At 55.2% G+C, this 19,561-nt stretch overlaps 1 long non-coding RNA gene and 8 other non-coding genes across 12 annotated transcripts in view; all 9 read right to left on the bottom strand.

The window, feature by feature from the left end:
• The window catches only part of LOC133628807 (uncharacterized), a 28,344-nt gene extending 10,382 nt beyond the window's left edge, over positions 1-17,962 (bottom strand). For 3 of the 4 annotated variants that reach the window (XR_009820859.1, XR_009820857.1, XR_009820856.1), the window contains exons 1-3: positions 17,882-17,962; positions 16,814-16,911; positions 15,747-15,866 (exon numbers count right to left, since the gene is read on the bottom strand). This is a non-coding gene — a long non-coding RNA (uncharacterized LOC133628807). Of the gene's footprint in view, positions 1-15,746; positions 15,867-16,813; positions 16,912-17,463; positions 17,723-17,881 lie in introns of those variants that run through there. The other variant, XR_009820858.1, reaches the window with a different exon arrangement.
• TRNAC-GCA (transfer RNA cysteine (anticodon GCA)) lies at positions 438-509 on the bottom strand. The gene has a single exon. It is a non-coding gene; the product is annotated as a tRNA-Cys (tRNA).
• TRNAC-GCA (transfer RNA cysteine (anticodon GCA)) lies at positions 1,596-1,667 on the bottom strand. Its single transcript has one exon. It is a non-coding gene; the product is annotated as a tRNA-Cys (tRNA).
• Positions 3,557-3,628, bottom strand: TRNAC-GCA (transfer RNA cysteine (anticodon GCA)). The gene has a single exon. It is a non-coding gene; the product is annotated as a tRNA-Cys (tRNA).
• On the bottom strand, positions 5,760-5,831 carry TRNAC-GCA (transfer RNA cysteine (anticodon GCA)). The gene has a single exon. It is a non-coding gene; the product is annotated as a tRNA-Cys (tRNA).
• TRNAC-GCA (transfer RNA cysteine (anticodon GCA)) lies at positions 6,918-6,989 on the bottom strand. Its single transcript has one exon. It is a non-coding gene; the product is annotated as a tRNA-Cys (tRNA).
• TRNAC-GCA (transfer RNA cysteine (anticodon GCA)) lies at positions 8,869-8,940 on the bottom strand. The gene has a single exon. It is a non-coding gene; the product is annotated as a tRNA-Cys (tRNA).
• TRNAC-GCA (transfer RNA cysteine (anticodon GCA)) lies at positions 10,027-10,098 on the bottom strand. The gene has a single exon. It is a non-coding gene; the product is annotated as a tRNA-Cys (tRNA).
• Positions 11,988-12,059, bottom strand: TRNAC-GCA (transfer RNA cysteine (anticodon GCA)). Its single transcript has one exon. It is a non-coding gene; the product is annotated as a tRNA-Cys (tRNA).
• Positions 17,963-19,561: the final 1,599 nt, after the last annotated feature.

Genomic DNA, 19,561 nt, shown 5'->3' with positions numbered 1-19,561 from the left:
TGGAGCATCTCCCTTGTGATGAAAGGCTGAGGGAGCTGGGGCTCTTTAGCTTAGGGAAGAGGAAACTGAAGGGTGATCTCATTAATGTTCACAACTACTTAAGGCTGGGTGTCAGGAGGCTGGAGCCAGGCTGTTCTCAGTGATGGCCAATGATAGGACAAGGGCCAATGGGGACAAGCTGGAACACAGGAGGTTCCAAAGAAATACAAGAAAGAATTTCTTCCCTGTTGAGGTGATGGATCACTGGAAGGGTCCCAGATGGGCTGTGGAGTCTCCTCTCGAGACATTTAGACTCACCTGGATGAGTTCCTGTGTGCCCTACTCTAGATGGTCCTGCTCTGGCAGGGGATTGGACTGGATGATCTCTAGAGGTTGATCTCAACCCTTGAGATTCTGTGATGCTGTGAAAAGGGAGGTGAGAAGAAGGGGGACAAAAGAGGGGGCACCTGGAGTTGAACCAGGGACCTCTTGATCTGCAGTCAAATGCTCTACCACTGAGCTATACCCCCTTGGCCAACACTGCCACAGTGTCCAGCTCAAACCTTTGGCCACACCTCAGCTTTTATGTACACTGCCACCTTGGCCTGGGTCACACAAACTAAATTACACATTCTGTTGCCTCTTTAGTCACCCTGACTCACACAACAGCTACACCAGGGACACTGCTGCTCACACACACAGCTGCTGCCTGGGCATGTGCATTGGCCACCACAACACAGGGAAAACTCTCACAGACTGACCTCAGCCCTACCAAAAGACCACTGAGCTATACCCCCTGGCTCAGCACCCTCACAGGGAGCCTTTAAAAACATTTCTCAAGCACACACAACTCTTTACAGGACTGTCTCAGACACTGCACAACCCCTACAGCTTCCTCCTTCTCAAGGCCTCAACACCCTGCATGCTGAAGCCCAGAGTCCAAGGGGCACTGCACAGCACAAGCTTCCAAATGCAGACAGAGCTCTGCACCTTTTCTCTGGGAGAGCTCAGGGACCCCAAGTGCCAGGGGAAGTCAGGGTAAAGGAGGAGTTGTGTTTGGTTGGTGAGGACTGGCTTCAGGATCAGCTCAGCAGTCTGGCTGTACATCAATCCATGGGCCCCCATGGGATGCACCAGCAGGTGCTGAGGGAGCTGGTGGAAGCCATTGCTAAACCACTCTCCATCACCTTCACCAAGTCCTGGAGAACAGGAGAGGTGCCTGAGGGCTGCAGGAGAGCAAATGTCTGAAGACTGAGGGGTGATCTCAGAATGTTTAGAAATACATAAAGGCTGGGTGTCAGGAGGCTGGAGCCAGGCTGCTCTCAGTGATGGCCAATGACACGACAAGGGGCAACAGGTACAAGCTGGAACAAACCAGGTTCTAAAGAAACATATGGGAAAAGTTCTTCTCTGTGCACAAGAGGGAGAAAGTGGAAGAGCCTGCCCAGATGGGTTGTGGAGTCTCCTTCTCTGGGGACATTCCAAATCCTGTGTGCCCTACTCTAGATGGTCCTGCTCTGGCAGAGGATTGGACTGGATGATCTCTGGAGGTTGATCTCAACCCTTGAGATTCTGTGATACTGTGAAAAGGGAGGTGAGAAGAAGGGGGAGAAAAGAGGGGGCACCTGGAGTTGAACCAGGGACCTCTTGATCTGCAGTCAAATGCTCTACCACTGAGCTATACCCCCTGGCTCAGCACCCTCACAGGGAGCCTTTAGAAACTTTTCTCTAGTACAGGCAACTCGTTACATCCACTGATTACATCCTTTAACTTCACAGCCCCACGTGCACCTGCAAGGGCCTGACACAGGCTGTGCAGAAAATATGCCAGAGAATCATCAACCCCAAGCAGAACCCACAGAGAGACAGGACTTTCTCAGACACTGCACAGGCCCCGCACTTCCCTACTAGTCAGGGCCCCAACAACTATAATGCTGAAGCCCAGAGTCCAAGGGGCACTGCACAGCACAAGCTTCCAAACGCAGACAGAGCTCTGCACCTTTTCTCTGGGAGAGCTCAGGGGCCCCAGACTCCAGGGGAAGTCAGGTTAAAGGAGGAGTTGTGTTTGGTTGGTGAGGACTGGCTTCAGGATCAGCTCAGCAGTCTGGCTGTACATCAATCCATGGTTTGAGGTGCCTGAGGGCTGCAGGAGAGCAAACGTCACTGCAGTCCTCAAAAAGGGCAAAGAGGGGGAGCTGGGTAACTACAGAGTGGTCAGCCTCACCTCCATCCCTGGAAAGCTGATGGAGCAACTCACCCTGGGAGCTGTCTCCAGGCATTTAAAGGACAAGAGGGTCATTGGCAGCAGTCAACATGGCTTCAACAAGGAGTAGTCACGTTTGAGTAACCAGACAGCCTGTTGTGAAGCTGTAACCAGCTGGAGAGATGGTGGCAGTGCAGTGGATGTGGTTTATCTGCATTTCAGTCAAGCATTTGACACCATCTCCCACAGCATCCTGGCAGCAAAACTGAGAGACTGGGGGCTGGATGATCAGGTGGTGAGGTGGATTGTTAACTGGCTGGAGGAAAGAAGGCAGAGAGTTGTGATCAGTGGGGCAGGGTCTAGTTGGAGGCCTGTGTCTAGTGGAGTCCCTCAGGGGTCAGTGCTGGGACTGGTACTGTTCAGTCTATTCATTAATGGCCTTGCTGAGGGAAGAGGCACTGTCAGCAAGCTTGCTGAGGATACTAAACTTAGGGAGGTGGCTGACACCCCAGAGGCTGTGCTGCCATTCAACCAGCCCTGGACAGGCTGGAGGGTTGGGCAGGCAGAAATCTAATGAAACTCAACAAGGACAAGTGTAGAGTCTGGCATCTGGGAAAGAACAACCCCATGTAGCAGCACAGGCTGGGGAATGAACTGTTAGAGAGTAGTGTAGGGGAAAGGGAGCTGGGGGTGCTGGTGGGCAGCAGGATGAGCATGAGCCAGCAACATGCCCTCATGGCCAAGAAGGCCAATGGCATCCTGGCCTGGATTAGAAGGGCTGTGGGCACTGGGTGGAGAGAGGTTCTCTTCCCCCTCTACTCTGCCCTCATGAGGCCACATCTAGAATACTGTGTCCAGTGCTGGGCCCTTCAGTTCCACAAGGACAGGGAGCTACTGGAGAGAGGTCAGTGCAGGGCCACAGAGATGAAGGGAGTGGAGCATCTCCCTTGTGATGAAAGGCTGAGGGAGCTGGGGCTCTTTAGCTTAGGGAAGAGGAGCCTGAATGCTGATCTCATTAATGTTAACAGCTACTTAAGGCTGGGTGTCAGGAGGCTGGAGCCAGGCTGTTCTCAGTGATGGCCAATGATAGGACAAGGGCCAATGGGGACAAGCTGGAACACAGGAGGTTCCAAAGAAATACAAGAAAGAATTTCTTCCCTGTTGAGGTGATGGATCACTGGAAGGGTCCCAGATGGGCTGTGGAGTCTCCTTCTCTGGAGACATTTAGACTCACCTGGATGAGTTCCTGTGTGCCCTACTCTAGATGGTCCTGCTCTGGCAGGGGATTGGACTGGATGATCTCTAGAGGTTGATCTCAACCCTTGAGATTCTGTGATGCTGTGAAAAGGGAGGTGAGAAGAAGGGGGAGAAAAGAGGGGGCACCTGGAGTTGAACCAGGGACCTCTTGATCTGCAGTCAAATGCTCTACCACTGAGCTATACCCCCTTGGGCAAAGCTCCCAAAGACACCAACTCAAACCTTTGGCCACACCTCAGCTTTTATGTACACTGCCACCTTGGCCTGGGTCACACAAACTAAATTACACATTCTGTTGCCTCTTTAGTCACCCTGACTCACACAACAGCTACACCAGGGACACTGCTGCTCACACACACAGCTGCTGCCTGGGCATGTGCATTGGCCACCACAACACAGGGAAAACTCTCACAGACTGACCTCAGCCCTACCAAAAGACCACTGAGCTATACCCCCTGGCTCAGCACCCTCACAGGGAGCCTTTAAAAACATTTCTCAAGCACACACAACTCTTTACAGGACTGTCTCAGACACTGCACAACCCCTACAGCTTCCTCCTTCTCAAGGCCTCAACACTTTGAAGGCTGAAGCCCAGAGTCCATGGGGCACTGCACAACACAAGCTTCCAAACGCAGACAGAGCTCTGCACCTTTTCTCTGGGAGAGCTCAGGGACCCCAGACTCCAGGAGAAGTCAGGTTAAGGGAGGAGTTGTGTTTGGTTGGTGAGGACTGGCTTCAGGATCAGCTCAGCAGTCTGGCTGTACATCAATCCATGGGCCCCCATGGGATGCACCAGCAGGTGCTGAGGGAGCTGGTGGAAGCCATTGCTAAACCACTCTCCATCACCTTCAGCAAGTCCTGGAGAACACGAGAGGTGCCTGAGGGCTGCAGGAGAGCAAATGTCACTGCAGTCCTCAAAAAGGCCAAGGAGGGGGAGCTGGGTAACTACAGAGTGGTCAGCCTCACCTCCATCCCTGGAAAGCTGATGGAGCAACTCACCCTGGGAGCTGTCTCCAGGCATTTAAAGGACAAGAGGGTCATTGGCAGCAGTCAACATGGCTTCAACAAGGAGTAGTCACGTTTGAGTAACCAGACAGCCTGTTGTGAAGCTGTAACCAGCTGGAGAGATGGTGGCAGTGCAGTGGATGTGGTTTATCTGCATTTCAGTCAAGCATTTGACACCATCTCCCACAGCATCCTGGCAGCAAAACTGAGAGACTGGGGGCTGGATGATCAGGTGGTGAGGTGGATTGTTAACTGGCTGGAGGAAAGAAGGCAGAGAGTTGTGATCAGTGGGGCAGGGTCTAGTTGGAGGCCTGTGTCTAGTGGAGTCCCTCAGGGGTCAGTGCTGGGACTGGTACTGTTCAATCTATTCATTAATGGCCTTGCTGAGGGAAGAGGCACTGTCAGCAAGTTTGCTGAGGATACTAAACTTAGGGAGGTGGCTGACACCCCAGAAGGCTGTGCTGCCATTCAACCAGCCCTGGACAGGCTGGAGGGTTGGGCAGGCAGAAATCTAATGAAACTCAACAAGGACAAGTGTAGAGTCTGGCATCTGGGAAAGAACAACCCCATGTAGCAGCACAGGCTGGGGAATGAACTGTTAGAGAGTAGTGTAGGGGAAAGGGAGCTGGGGGTGCTGGTGGGCAGCAGGATGAGCATGAGCCAGCAACATGCCCTCATGGCCAAGAAGGCCAGTGGCATCCTGGCCTGGATTAGGAGGGCTGTGGGCACTGGGTGGAGAGAGGTTCTGCTCCCCCACTACTCTGCCCTCATGAGGCCACATCTAGAATACTGTGTCCAGTGCTGGGCCCTTCAGTTCCACAAGGACAGGGAGCTGCTGGAGAGATGTCAGTGCAGGGCCACAGAGATGAAGGGAGTGGAGCATCTCCCTTGTGATGAAAGGCTGAGGGAGCTGGGGCTCTTTAGCTTAGGGAAGAGGAGCCTGAATGCTGATCTCATTAATGTTCACAACTACTTAAGGCTGGGTGTCAGGAGGCTGGAGCCAGGCTGTTCTCAGTGATGGCCAATGATAGGACAAGGGGCAATGGGGACAAGCTTCAACACAAGAGGTTCTAAAGAAATACAAGGAAGAATTTCTTCCCTGTTGAGGTGAGGGAGCACTGGAAGGGTCCCAGATGGGCTGTGGAGTCTCCTTCCCTGGAGACATTTAGACTCACCTGGATGAGTTCCTGTGTGCCCTACTCTAGATGGTCCTGCTCTGGCAGGGGATTGGACTGGATGATCTCTAGAGGTTGATCTCAACCCTTGAGATTCTGTGATGCTGTGAAAAGGGAGGTGAGAAGAAGGGGGACAAAAGAGGGGGCACCTGGAGTTGAACCAGGGACCTCTTGATCTGCAGTCAAATGCTCTACCACTGAGCTATACCCCCTTGGCCAACACTGCCACAGTGTCCAGCTCAAACCTTTGGCCACACCTCAGCTTTTATGTACACTGCCACCTTGGCCTGGGTCACACAAACTAAATTACACATTCTGTTGCCTCTTTAGTCACCCTGACTCACACAACAGCTACACCAGGGACACTGCTGCTCACACACACAGCTGCTGCCTGGGCATGTGCATTGGCCACCACAACACAGGGAAAACTCTCACAGACTGACCTCAGCCCTACCAAAAGACCACTGAGCTATACCCCCTGGCTCAGCACCCTCACAGGGAGCCTTTAAAAACATTTCTCAAGCACACACAACTCTTTACAGGACTGTCTCAGACACTGCACAACCCCTACAGCTTCCTCCTTCTCAAGGCCTCAACACCCTGCATGCTGAAGCCCAGAGTCCAAGGGGCACTGCACAGCACAAGCTTCCAAATGCAGACAGAGCTCTGCACCTTTTCTCTGGGAGAGCTCAGGGACCCCAAGTGCCAGGGGAAGTCAGGGTAAAGGAGGAGTTGTGTTTGGTTGGTGAGGACTGGCTTCAGGATCAGCTCAGCAGTCTGGCTGTACATCAATCCATGGGCCCCCATGGGATGCACCAGCAGGTGCTGAGGGAGCTGGTGGAAGCCATTGCTAAACCACTCTCCATCACCTTCACCAAGTCCTGGAGAACAGGAGAGGTGCCTGAGGGCTGCAGGAGAGCAAATGTCTGAAGACTGAGGGGTGATCTCAGAATGTTTAGAAATACATAAAGGCTGGGTGTCAGGAGGCTGGAGCCAGGCTGCTCTCAGTGATGGCCAATGACACGACAAGGGGCAACAGGTACAAGCTGGAACAAACCAGGTTCTAAAGAAACATATGGGAAAAGTTCTTCTCTGTGCACAAGAGGGAGAAAGTGGAAGAGCCTGCCCAGATGGGTTGTGGAGTCTCCTTCTCTGGGGACATTCCAAATCCTGTGTGCCCTACTCTAGATGGTCCTGCTCTGGCAGAGGATTGGACTGGATGATCTCTGGAGGTTGATCTCAACCCTTGAGATTCTGTGATACTGTGAAAAGGGAGGTGAGAAGAAGGGGGAGAAAAGAGGGGGCACCTGGAGTTGAACCAGGGACCTCTTGATCTGCAGTCAAATGCTCTACCACTGAGCTATACCCCCTGGCTCAGCACCCTCACAGGGAGCCTTTAGAAACTTTTCTCTAGTACAGGCAACTCGTTACATCCACTGATTACATCCTTTAACTTCACAGCCCCACGTGCACCTGCAAGGGCCTGACACAGGCTGTGCAGAAAATATGCCAGAGAATCATCAACCCCAAGCAGTACCCACAGAGAGACAGGACTTTCTCAGACACTGCACAGGCCCCGCACTTCCCTACTAGTCAGGGCCCCAACAACTATAATGCTGAAGCCCAGAGTCCAAGGGGCACTGCACAGCACAAGCTTCCAAACGCAGACAGAGCTCTGCACCTTTTCTCTGGGAGAGCTCAGGGGCCCCAGACTCCAGGGGAAGTCAGGTTAAAGGAGGAGTTGTGTTTGGTTGGTGAGGACTGGCTTCAGGATCAGCTCAGCAGTCTGGCTGTACATCAATCCATGGTTTGAGGTGCCTGAGGGCTGCAGGAGAGCAAACGTCACTGCAGTCCTCAAAAAGGGCAAAGAGGGGGAGCTGGGTAACTACAGAGTGGTCAGCCTCACCTCCATCCCTGGAAAGCTGATGGAGCAACTCACCCTGGGAGCTGTCTCCAGGCATTTAAAGGACAAGAGGGTCATTGGCAGCAGTCAACATGGCTTCAACAAGGAGTAGTCACGTTTGAGTAACCAGACAGCCTGTTGTGAAGCTGTAACCAGCTGGAGAGATGGTGGCAGTGCAGTGGATGTGGTTTATCTGCATTTCAGTCAAGCATTTGACACCATCTCCCACAGCATCCTGGCAGCAAAACTGAGAGACTGGGGGCTGGATGATCAGGTGGTGAGGTGGATTGTTAACTGGCTGGAGGAAAGAAGGCAGAGAGTTGTGATCAGTGGGCCAGGGTCTAGTTGGAGGCCTGTGTCTAGTGGAGTCCCTCAGGGGTCAGTGCTGGGACTGGTACTGTTCAGTCTATTCATTAATGGCCTTGCTGAGGGAAGAGGCACTGTCAGCAAGCTTGCTGAGGATACTAAACTTAGGGAGGTGGCTGACACCCCAGAGGCTGTGCTGCCATTCAACCAGCCCTGGACAGGCTGGAGGGTTGGGCAGGGAGAAATCTAATGAAACTCAACAAGGGCAAGTGTAGAGTCTGGCATCTGGGAAAGAACAACCCCATGTAGCAGCACAGGCTGGGGAATGAACTGTTAGAGAGTAGTGTAGGGGAAAGGGAGCTGGGGGTGCTGGTGGGCAGCAGGATGAGCATGAGCCAGCAACATGCCCTCATGGCCAAGAAGGCCAATGGCATCCTGGCCTGGATTAGAAGGGCTGTGGGCACTGGGTGGAGAGAGGTTCTCCTCCCCCACTACTCTGCCCTCATGAGGCCACATCTAGAATACTGTGTCCAGTGCTGGGCCCTTCAGTTCCACAAGGACAGGGAGCTACTGGTCAGTGCAGGGCCACAGAGATGAAGGGAGTGGAGCATCTCCCTTGTGATGAAAGGCTGAGGGAGCTGGGGCTCTTTAGCTTAGGGAAGAGGAAACTGAAGGGTGATCTCATTAATGTTCACAACTACTTAAGGCTGGGTGTCAGGAGGCTGGAGCCAGGCTGTTCTCAGTGATGGCCAATGATAGGACAAGGGCCAATGGGGACAAGCTGGAACACAGGAGGTTCCAAAGAAATACAAGAAAGAATTTCTTCCCTGTTGAGGTGATGGATCACTGGAAGGGTCCCAGATGGGCTGTGGAGTCTCCTCTCGAGACATTTAGACTCACCTGGATGAGTTCCTGTGTGCCCTACTCTAGATGGTCCTGCTCTGGCAGGGGATTGGACTGGATGATCTCTAGAGGTTGATCTCAACCCTTGAGATTCTGTGATGCTGTGAAAAGGGAGGTGAGAAGAAGGGGGACAAAAGAGGGGGCACCTGGAGTTGAACCAGGGACCTCTTGATCTGCAGTCAAATGCTCTACCACTGAGCTATACCCCCTTGGCCAACACTGCCACAGTGTCCAGCTCAAACCTTTGGCCACACCTCAGCTTTTATGTACACTGCCACCTTGGCCTGGGTCACACAAACTAAATTACACATTCTGTTGCCTCTTTAGTCACCCTGACTCACACAACAGCTACACCAGGGACACTGCTGCTCACACACACAGCTGCTGCCTGGGCATGTGCATTGGCCACCACAACACAGGGAAAACTCTCACAGACTGACCTCAGCCCTACCAAAAGACCACTGAGCTATACCCCCTGGCTCAGCACCCTCACAGGGAGCCTTTAAAAACATTTCTCAAGCACACACAACTCTTTACAGGACTGTCTCAGACACTGCACAACCCCTACAGCTTCCTCCTTCTCAAGGCCTCAACACCCTGCATGCTGAAGCCCAGAGTCCAAGGGGCACTGCACAGCACAAGCTTCCAAATGCAGACAGAGCTCTGCACCTTTTCTCTGGGAGAGCTCAGGGACCCCAAGTGCCAGGGGAAGTCAGGGTAAAGGAGGAGTTGTGTTTGGTTGGTGAGGACTGGCTTCAGGATCAGCTCAGCAGTCTGGCTGTACATCAATCCATGGGCCCCCATGGGATGCACCAGCAGGTGCTGAGGGAGCTGGTGGAAGCCATTGCTAAACCACTCTCCATCACCTTCACCAAGTCCTGGAGAACAGGAGAGGTGCCTGAGGGCTGCAGGAGAGCAAATGTCTGAAGACTGAGGGGTGATCTCAGAATGTTTAGAAATACATAAAGGCTGGGTGTCAGGAGGCTGGAGCCAGGCTGCTCTCAGTGATGGCCAATGACACGACAAGGGGCAACAGGTACAAGCTGGAACAAACCAGGTTCTAAAGAAACATATGGGAAAAGTTCTTCTCTGTGCACAAGAGGGAGAAAGTGGAAGAGCCTGCCCAGATGGGTTGTGGAGTCTCCTTCTCTGGGGACATTCCAAATCCTGTGTGCCCTACTCTAGATGGTCCTGCTCTGGCAGAGGATTGGACTGGATGATCTCTGGAGGTTGATCTCAACCCTTGAGATTCTGTGATACTGTGAAAAGGGAGGTGAGAAGAAGGGGGAGAAAAGAGGGGGCACCTGGAGTTGAACCAGGGACCTCTTGATCTGCAGTCAAATGCTCTACCACTGAGCTATACCCCCTGGCTCAGCACCCTCACAGGGAGCCTTTAGAAACTTTTCTCTAGTACAGGCAACTCGTTACATCCACTGATTACATCCTTTAACTTCACAGCCCCACGTGCACCTGCAAGGGCCTGACACAGGCTGTGCAGAAAATATGCCAGAGAATCATCAACCCCAAGCAGAACCCACAGAGAGACAGGACTTTCTCAGACACTGCACAGGCCCCGCACTTCCCTACTAGTCAGGGCCCCAACAACTATAATGCTGAAGCCCAGAGTCCAAGGGGCACTGCACAGCACAAGCTTCCAAACGCAGACAGAGCTCTGCACCTTTTCTCTGGGAGAGCTCAGGGGCCCCAGACTCCAGGGGAAGTCAGGTTAAAGGAGGAGTTGTGTTTGGTTGGTGAGGACTGGCTTCAGGATCAGCTCAGCAGTCTGGCTGTACATCAATCCATGGTTTGAGGTGCCTGAGGGCTGCAGGAGAGCAAACGTCACTGCAGTCCTCAAAAAGGGCAAAGAGGGGGAGCTGGGTAACTACAGAGTGGTCAGCCTCACCTCCATCCCTGGAAAGCTGATGGAGCAACTCACCCTGGGAGCTGTCTCCAGGCATTTAAAGGACAAGAGGGTCATTGGCAGCAGTCAACATGGCTTCAACAAGGAGTAGTCACGTTTGAGTAACCAGACAGCCTGTTGTGAAGCTGTAACCAGCTGGAGAGATGGTGGCAGTGCAGTGGATGTGGTTTATCTGCATTTCAGTCAAGCATTTGACACCATCTCCCACAGCATCCTGGCAGCAAAACTGAGAGACTGGGGGCTGGATGATCAGGTGGTGAGGTGGATTGTTAACTGGCTGGAGGAAAGAAGGCAGAGAGTTGTGATCAGTGGGGCAGGGTCTAGTTGGAGGCCTGTGTCTAGTGGAGTCCCTCAGGGGTCAGTGCTGGGACTGGTACTGTTCAGTCTATTCATTAATGGCCTTGCTGAGGGAAGAGGCACTGTCAGCAAGCTTGCTGAGGATACTAAACTTAGGGAGGTGGCTGACACCCCAGAGGCTGTGCTGCCATTCAACCAGCCCTGGACAGGCTGGAGGGTTGGGCAGGCAGAAATCTAATGAAACTCAACAAGGACAAGTGTAGAGTCTGGCATCTGGGAAAGAACAACCCCATGTAGCAGCACAGGCTGGGGAATGAACTGTTAGAGAGTAGTGTAGGGGAAAGGGAGCTGGGGGTGCTGGTGGGCAGCAGGATGAGCATGAGCCAGCAACATGCCCTCATGGCCAAGAAGGCCAATGGCATCCTGGCCTGGATTAGAAGGGCTGTGGGCACTGGGTGGAGAGAGGTTCTCTTCCCCCTCTACTCTGCCCTCATGAGGCCACATCTAGAATACTGTGTCCAGTGCTGGGCCCTTCAGTTCCACAAGGACAGGGAGCTACTGGAGAGAGGTCAGTGCAGGGCCACAGAGATGAAGGGAGTGGAGCATCTCCCTTGTGATGAAAGGCTGAGGGAGCTGGGGCTCTTTAGCTTAGGGAAGAGGAGCCTGAATGCTGATCTCATTAATGTTAACAGCTACTTAAGGCTGGGTGTCAGGAGGCTGGAGCCAGGCTGTTCTCAGTGATGGCCAATGATAGGACAAGGGCCAATGGGGACAAGCTGGAACACAGGAGGTTCCAAAGAAATACAAGAAAGAATTTCTTCCCTGTTGAGGTGATGGATCACTGGAAGGGTCCCAGATGGGCTGTGGAGTCTCCTTCTCTGGAGACATTTAGACTCACCTGGATGAGTTCCTGTGTGCCCTACTCTAGATGGTCCTGCTCTGGCAGGGGATTGGACTGGATGATCTCTAGAGGTTGATCTCAACCCTTGAGATTCTGTGATGCTGTGAAAAGGGAGGTGAGAAGAAGGGGGAGAAAAGAGGGGGCACCTGGAGTTGAACCAGGGACCTCTTGATCTGCAGTCAAATGCTCTACCACTGAGCTATACCCCCTTGGGCAAAGCTCCCAAAGACACCAACTCAAACCTTTGGCCACACCTCAGCTTTTATGTACACTGCCACCTTGGCCTGGGTCACACAAACTAAATTACACATTCTGTTGCCTCTTTAGTCACCCTGACTCACACAACAGCTACACCAGGGACACTGCTGCTCACACACACAGCTGCTGCCTGGGCATGTGCATTGGCCACCACAACACAGGGAAAACTCTCACAGACTGACCTCAGCCCTACCAAAAGACCACTGAGCTATACCCCCTGGCTCAGCACCCTCACAGGGAGCCTTTAAAAACATTTCTCAAGCACACACAACTCTTTACAGGACTGTCTCAGACACTGCACAACCCCTACAGCTTCCTCCTTCTCAAGGCCTCAACACTTTGAAGGCTGAAGCCCAGAGTCCATGGGGCACTGCACAACACAAGCTTCCAAACGCAGACAGAGCTCTGCACCTTTTCTCTGGGAGAGCTCAGGGACCCCAGACTCCAGGAGAAGTCAGGTTAAGGGAGGAGTTGTGTTTGGTTGGTGAGGACTGGCTTCAGGATCAGCTCAGCAGTCTGGCTGTACATCAATCCATGGGCCCCCATGGGATGCACCAGCAGGTGCTGAGGGAGCTGGTGGAAGCCATTGCTAAACCACTCTCCATCACCTTCAGCAAGTCCTGGAGAACACGAGAGGTGCCTGAGGGCTGCAGGAGAGCAAATGTCACTGCAGTCCTCAAAAAGGCCAAGGAGGGGGAGCTGGGTAACTACAGAGTGGTCAGCCTCACCTCCATCCCTGGAAAGCTGATGGAGCAACTCACCCTGGGAGCTGTCTCCAGGCATTTAAAGGACAAGAGGGTCATTGGCAGCAGTCAACATGGCTTCAACAAGGAGTAGTCACGTTTGAGTAACCAGACAGCCTGTTGTGAAGCTGTAACCAGCTGGAGAGATGGTGGCAGTGCAGTGGATGTGGTTTATCTGCATTTCAGTCAAGCATTTGACACCATCTCCCACAGCATCCTGGCAGCAAAACTGAGAGACTGGGGGCTGGATGATCAGGTGGTGAGGTGGATTGTTAACTGGCTGGAGGAAAGAAGGCAGAGAGTTGTGATCAGTGGGGCAGGGTCTAGTTGGAGGCCTGTGTCTAGTGGAGTCCCTCAGGGGTCAGTGCTGGGACTGGTACTGTTCAATCTATTCATTAATGGCCTTGCTGAGGGAAGAGGCACTGTCAGCAAGTTTGCTGAGGATACTAAACTTAGGGAGGTGGCTGACACCCCAGAAGGCTGTGCTGCCATTCAACCAGCCCTGGACAGGCTGGAGGGTTGGGCAGGCAGAAATCTAATGAAACTCAACAAGGACAAGTGTAGAGTCTGGCATCTGGGAAAGAACAACCCCATGTAGCAGCACAGGCTGGGGAATGAACTGTTAGAGAGTAGTGTAGGGGAAAGGGAGCTGGGGGTGCTGGTGGGCAGCAGGATGAGCATGAGCCAGCAACATGCCCTCATGGCCAAGAAGGCCAGTGGCATCCTGGCCTGGATTAGGAGGGCTGTGGGCACTGGGTGGAGAGAGGTTCTGCTCCCCCACTACTCTGCCCTCATGAGGCCACATCTAGAATACTGTGTCCAGTGCTGGGCCCTTCAGTTCCACAAGGACAGGGAGCTGCTGGAGAGATGTCAGTGCAGGGCCACAGAGATGAAGGGAGTGGAGCATCTCCCTTGTGATGAAAGGCTGAGGGAGCTGGGGCTCTTTAGCTTAGGGAAGAGGAGCCTGAATGCTGATCTCATTAATGTTCACAACTACTTAAGGCTGGGTGTCAGGAGGCTGGAGCCAGGCTGTTCTCAGTGATGGCCAATGATAGGACAAGGGGCAATGGGGACAAGCTTCAACACAAGAGGTTCTAAAGAAATACAAGGAAGAATTTCTTCCCTGTTGAGGTGAGGGAGCACTGGAAGGGTCCCAGATGGGCTGTGGAGTCTCCTTCCCTGGAGACATTTAGACTCACCTGGATGAGTTCCTGTGTGCCCTACTCTAGATGGTCCTGCTCTGGCAGAGGATTGGACTCGAGATTGCTCCCAACCCTTGAGATTCTGTGATGCTGTGAAAAGGGAGGTCAGAAGATGGGAGAGAAAAGAGGGGGCACCTGGAGTTGAACCAGGGACCTCTTGATCTGCAGTCAAATGCTCTACCACTGAGCTATACTCCCTGGCTCAGCACCCTCACAGGGAGCCTTTAGAAACATTTACCTAAGACAGACAAGGTTTATAGCCACTGACTAGATTCCATTACTTGACAGGCCCTGTCAACTTCAGGGCTTGACAAGGGATGTACAGGGACCTAAATGTCATCAATTATCATAAATATGACTACTACAGAGAATCAGCTGACAGAAGGGCACATTCACAGTGAGCACTCTTTGACTGCACAACCCCTGCAGTTTCCTACTTGTTTGGCCCTCAACACCTTTAATGCTGAAGCCAGAACCCAACGTTCAGGCACAGCACAAGCTCAGAAACCCAAGAAGAGCTCTGTATCTTCAATCTGGGAGAGCTCAGGAGCTCCAGACTCCAGGGGAAGTCAGGGTAAAGGAGGAGTTGTGTTTGGTTGGTGATGACTGGCTTCAGGATCAGCTCAGCAGTCTGGCTGTACATCAATCCATGGGCCCCCATGGGATGCACCAGCAGGTGCTGAGGGAGCTGGTGGAAGCCATTGCTAAACCACTCTCCATCACCTTCAGCAAGTCCTGGAGAACAGGAGAGGTGCCTGAGGGCTGCAGGAGAGCCAATGTCTGAAGACTGAGGGGTGATCTCAGAATGTTTAGAAATACATAAAGGCTGGGTGTCAGGAGGCTGGAGCCAGGCTGTTGTCAATGATGGCCAATGACACGACAAGGGGCAACAGGTACAAGCTGGAACAAACCAGGTTCTAAAGAAACATATGGGAAAAGTTCTTCTCTGTGCACAAGAGGGAGAAAGTGGAAGAGCCTGCCCAGATGGGTTGTGGAGTCTCCTTCTCTGGGGACATTCCAAATCCTGTGTGCCCTACTCTAGATGGTCCTGCTCTGGCAGAGGATTGGACTGGATGATCTCTGGAGGTTGATCTCAACCCTTGAGATTCTGTGATGCTGTGAAAAGGGAGGTGAGAAGAAGGGGGAGAAAAAGAGGGGGCACCTGGAGTTGAACCAGGGACCTCTTGATCTGCAGTCAAATGCTCTACCACTGAGCTATACCCCCTTGGCCAACACTGCCACAGCCACCAGCTGAAACCTTTGGCCACACCTCAGCTTTTATGTACACTGCCACCTTGGCCTGGGTCATACAAACTAAATTACACACTCTGCTGCCTCCTTAATCACCCTGACTCACACAACAACTACACCAGGGACACTGCTGCTCACACACACAGCTGCTGCCTCTGCATGTGCATTGGCCATCACAACACAGGGAAAACTCTCACAGACTGAACTCAGCCCTGGCAAAAACCACTGAGCTATTCTGAGCAATGCACATTCCTTCTGGGAGAGCCAGGCTGCTCTCAGTCATGCCCAATGATAGCACAAGGGCCCATGGGTACAAGCTGGAACACAAGACGTGCCAAAGAAACACAAAGGAAAAGTCCTTCCCTCTTCAGGTGAGGGAGCACTGGCAGGGGCTGCCCAGATGGGCTGTGTTGTCTCCTTCTCTGGAGACATTCAAACCCACCTGGATGAGTTCCTGTGTGACCTACTCTTGGTGGTCCTGCTCTGGCAGGGAGTTGCACTGGGTGATCATTCAAGGTCCTCTCCAACCATTCAGATTCTGTGTTGACATGAAAAGGGAATTCTGAAGAGGGAGGAGAAAAGAGAGGGCACCTGGAGTTGAACCAGGGACTTCAACAACAGGAACATCCTGGCCTTGCTCCATCTGGCACCTCTCTGTGCCTCAGCAACTGCATCCTGCTGCACAAAGGGACACGCTGCTCTGGGGCAGCCCCAAAGCACTCCAGCACAGAACCCACCACACCACATGCACACAGCCTCTCTACTGCACCTCACACACACCTTCACCCAGCTCTTCTCCACACTCCTCTGCTCCCCCTCCTGCTTCCCACACCCTACACCCCCCTGGCCTCTCCCCACACTCACAGCCTGGCTCCTGGGGACCGAGCTAAGCAAAACCCATCCCCTTTCTCTAAAACACCCCATCCCAGAGATCAAAACTGAACTCTGACTTCAAAACACAGATGAAGACACCATGCTGCAGCACTGGATACTCTCGGGATGTGCTCCACAGTTACAGCACTCCAGTCTTGCAGAGGAATCACCCCAAATGCTGCCCACAGCCTCTCTCTTCCCCTGCTCACTGTCCAGGGGCAGGAGATGGGAAAAACACAGCACCCAAAGTTCTTCATCCACCTCTCCTGCCATGCCCGGCCTCAGAACAAGAAACCCTCACCAGGCCAAAGTCCAGCACGGACCATTCAAACACATGCAGGGTGAACACCTTTCCTCTGGCAGTGGCTCCTTACTCCTAAGCAGGGCTCTGCATACCGTCCCAGCTCTCAGCAACAGCTCCTGCATCCCCAGAGGATCCCTCCCTACCTGCTCCCAGCCACCCCTGGGCAACGTCTGAGAAACCACCCGGAGGCTGCAGGATTCTGCACCTCCTCCCTGCTGAGCCCAAGCAGCTCTCTGAAAGCTCCGGGGTCACTTGGACATCACCAGTTCCCAGGCACACACTTGGACAAGCCCAGACAACCCCAGCTGCCAAGACACCTCGACGACATTTACCTGCACCTCCCAAACTCTTCTTCAGGTCCCTCTCCTCCTCTTTCTCCTCCTCACGGACAAAGGGGATGAATTCAGGTTCCGAGCCTGTGAGCACAGTGCTGCGAGACGGAGGGGAAGGACAACAATCAAGGACTGAAAGAGCTTTCAGTAACGGGGCCAGCAGCAATCACACAGACACACAGCTCTTCAGGGGTTAGAAAAAACGACCGAGGAGCTACAGCAAAAGGGCATTTTCCTGTGCAGAGGCAGTTCTGTGACGCACTGCAGACTGTCACATCCTAACGTGACTTGGAACGGAGCTGCACAGTGAAAAAAGACCCAAAGCTGGTTCTCCATTCTCCTGTGCCCAGCAGAGCAGATCCTGCCTCCCTACAGGCATGTGCAGCAGCACAAAGGGAGGAAGGAAAGGCAGCGTGGGGACGGCACTCATCCAGTCCTGCAGGGCAACCACACTGCACAGCCCCTGCAGCCTCCATCCCAACTTTGCCTTCCGGGCTGCAAACACCACCATTGGCGTTTCCATCACAGGCTTCTAAAGCTGCCGTGTACAGCCTCAGCCTGGCAAAGTGAGAAACATGCAGCCCGCGGCAACACTTGCACATCAGAGACATTCCCTCGGCACCCCGGGCAAGCGAATCCTTTGGCCTGACCTGGGAGCCGCGTGTCACAGCCGCAGCAAAACACAAGTGACTGTTCACGTCCGGAGACGGGAAGGCTGAACGCAGCAGCCTTTGGCGCACAAACACCGCTGGGAAGGAACGCGCCCGGCCGGCCGGGGGGCACCGGCAGCCCCGCGGCCGCTCCCCGCACGCTGCCCGTGTCCCCGGCGCCCCGCCGCCGCCGCCGCGCCTGGGTCTCCTCCCGCCCGGCCTCCCGCGGCGGCCGCGCTCCCGTCGCAGCGGGGCCGTTGCCCCGGGGCCGCCCGCCCGCGCCGCCGCCCAGGGGCCAAGCTCGGCTCGGAGCCCCGCGCCCGCCCGCAGCCCTTCCCCCGCGGCGCCGAGCCCCGCGGCAGGGCCACGCTCGCTCCCCGAGCCGGGCCGCTCCCCGCCGGCCCGGGCCCGTCCTCACCGCGTCGGCTCCCCCCGCGCCGGCTCCCTGCAGTGCGCGGCCTCGGCGGCGCGGCCCGGAGGCGTCACTGCGGGCGGGCGCCGCGGCCGGCGCCAACGTGGCGGCGGCGGCCGAGGGGCAGAGCGGGGCGTCGGCGGCCCCGCCGCGCCTCCCGGAGCCGAAAAGGCTCCGCCGGGAGCGACGGCCGACGGGACGCAGCTGCCCGGCGGCTCCCCGCGCGCAAGCCCAGCGGCGGCCTCAGCCGCGTGGCGGCTCAGCGGGAGCGAGCCCGTCCCTGCAGAGCCCCGCGGCGGCAGCGCCGCGTTCCGGCCCGTGCTGGGCTCTCGCTCCGGCCACGGCGGCGCCGCGTCCTCGCCGCCCTCCCGGAGCCGCGGGCGGCAGCGGCCGGCGCACGAGCTGCCCGGGAACTGCGTGCGGTCGGGACGCGGCTCGTGGGGCCCGTGTGTCCGCGGCCGAGAGTCCCGGCAGCGCGTCTGTGCCGCGGCTCCGCCGTGAGCCGAGGCCGCGGTCGCCGAGCCCCGCGGGGGACGCGGCGCGGGCCGTGCCGGGCCGGCGGCGGGGCTGGAACCGGCGGCTCCCGCTTGCCGGCCCGGCGCGCTGCCCCTGAGCCACCCCGTGCGCCGCAGCCCCTCCCCCGCGGCGCCGCGCCGGGGCCGCAGCTCAGGGGGCAGCGCGTCCGCCCGCGGCGCCCGACCACGACGGTTCGAGCCCCGGCGCTGCACCAACAGCCCGGCCCCGCACGGCCGCTCTCGCTGCCCCAGGGCCCGGCCCCGCACACCGCAGCACTCAGCCCCGCTCTCACAAACCACTGACACACGGGGCTGCCTGTTTAATGACACCCACTCACACGCCTACAGCTTCACCAGGAGCACTGCTGCTGCCACAGCTGCCTGCGCTGGATGTGCACCGGCCAGCACGAGACACACAAAAATGACAAAGGCTCATTTGAGCCTGGCAAAACATCAGACAGTCACAGAATGCTGCGGGCTCAAAGGGCCCTCCAGAGCTCATCCAGCCAACAGCCTGCTTTCATACACTTGTAGTAATAATGAGATCCCCAGATAGTCTCCTCCAGACTAAACAGCCCCAGGTCTCGCAGCCATTCCTTGTCAAAAAGATCTTCCAGTCCCTGATCACCTCGGTGGCCCTGTGCTGGCCTCCCTCCAGCACTTCCCTGTCCCTCTTGAGTTGGGGAGCCCAGAACTGGACTCCAGATGAGGCCTCGCCAGGGCAGAGCAGAGGGGGAGCAGAACCTCCCTCAACCTGCTGCCCACTCTCTCCTGATGCCCCCAGGCTGCCATTGGCTTCTTGCCCACGACGGCATGGTGCTGGCTCATGGTCACTTTATTATCAACCAGCACTCCCAGGTCTCTCTCCTTGAACTGCTCTCCAGCAGGTCACCCTCAACCTGTTCAGGTGCAGGGGGTTGTTCCTCCCCAGGTGCAGGACTCTGCACTTGCCCTTGTTGAACCTCAGCAGGTTGTTCTCTGCCCAACTCTTAAGCAGGTCGAGATCCCTCTGCACAGCCTGTGGGGAATCAGCCAGTCCTCCCAGTTTGGTGCCATCAGGGCACTTGCTTAGGGTCACTCTGTCCCCTCATCCACGTGGTTGATGAAGACGTTTGAACAAGACTGAGCCCAGATCCCAGCCCTGTGCAACTCCACTGGCCATAGACCCCCA

The sequence above is a fragment of the Colius striatus genome, chromosome Z (assembly GCF_028858725.1).
Source record: "Colius striatus isolate bColStr4 chromosome Z, bColStr4.1.hap1, whole genome shotgun sequence".
NCBI lineage: Eukaryota > Metazoa > Chordata > Aves > Coliiformes > Coliidae > Colius > Colius striatus.
Note: the sequence above shows the minus strand (reverse complement) of the source record. Positions and strands in the feature narration are given on the sequence as shown.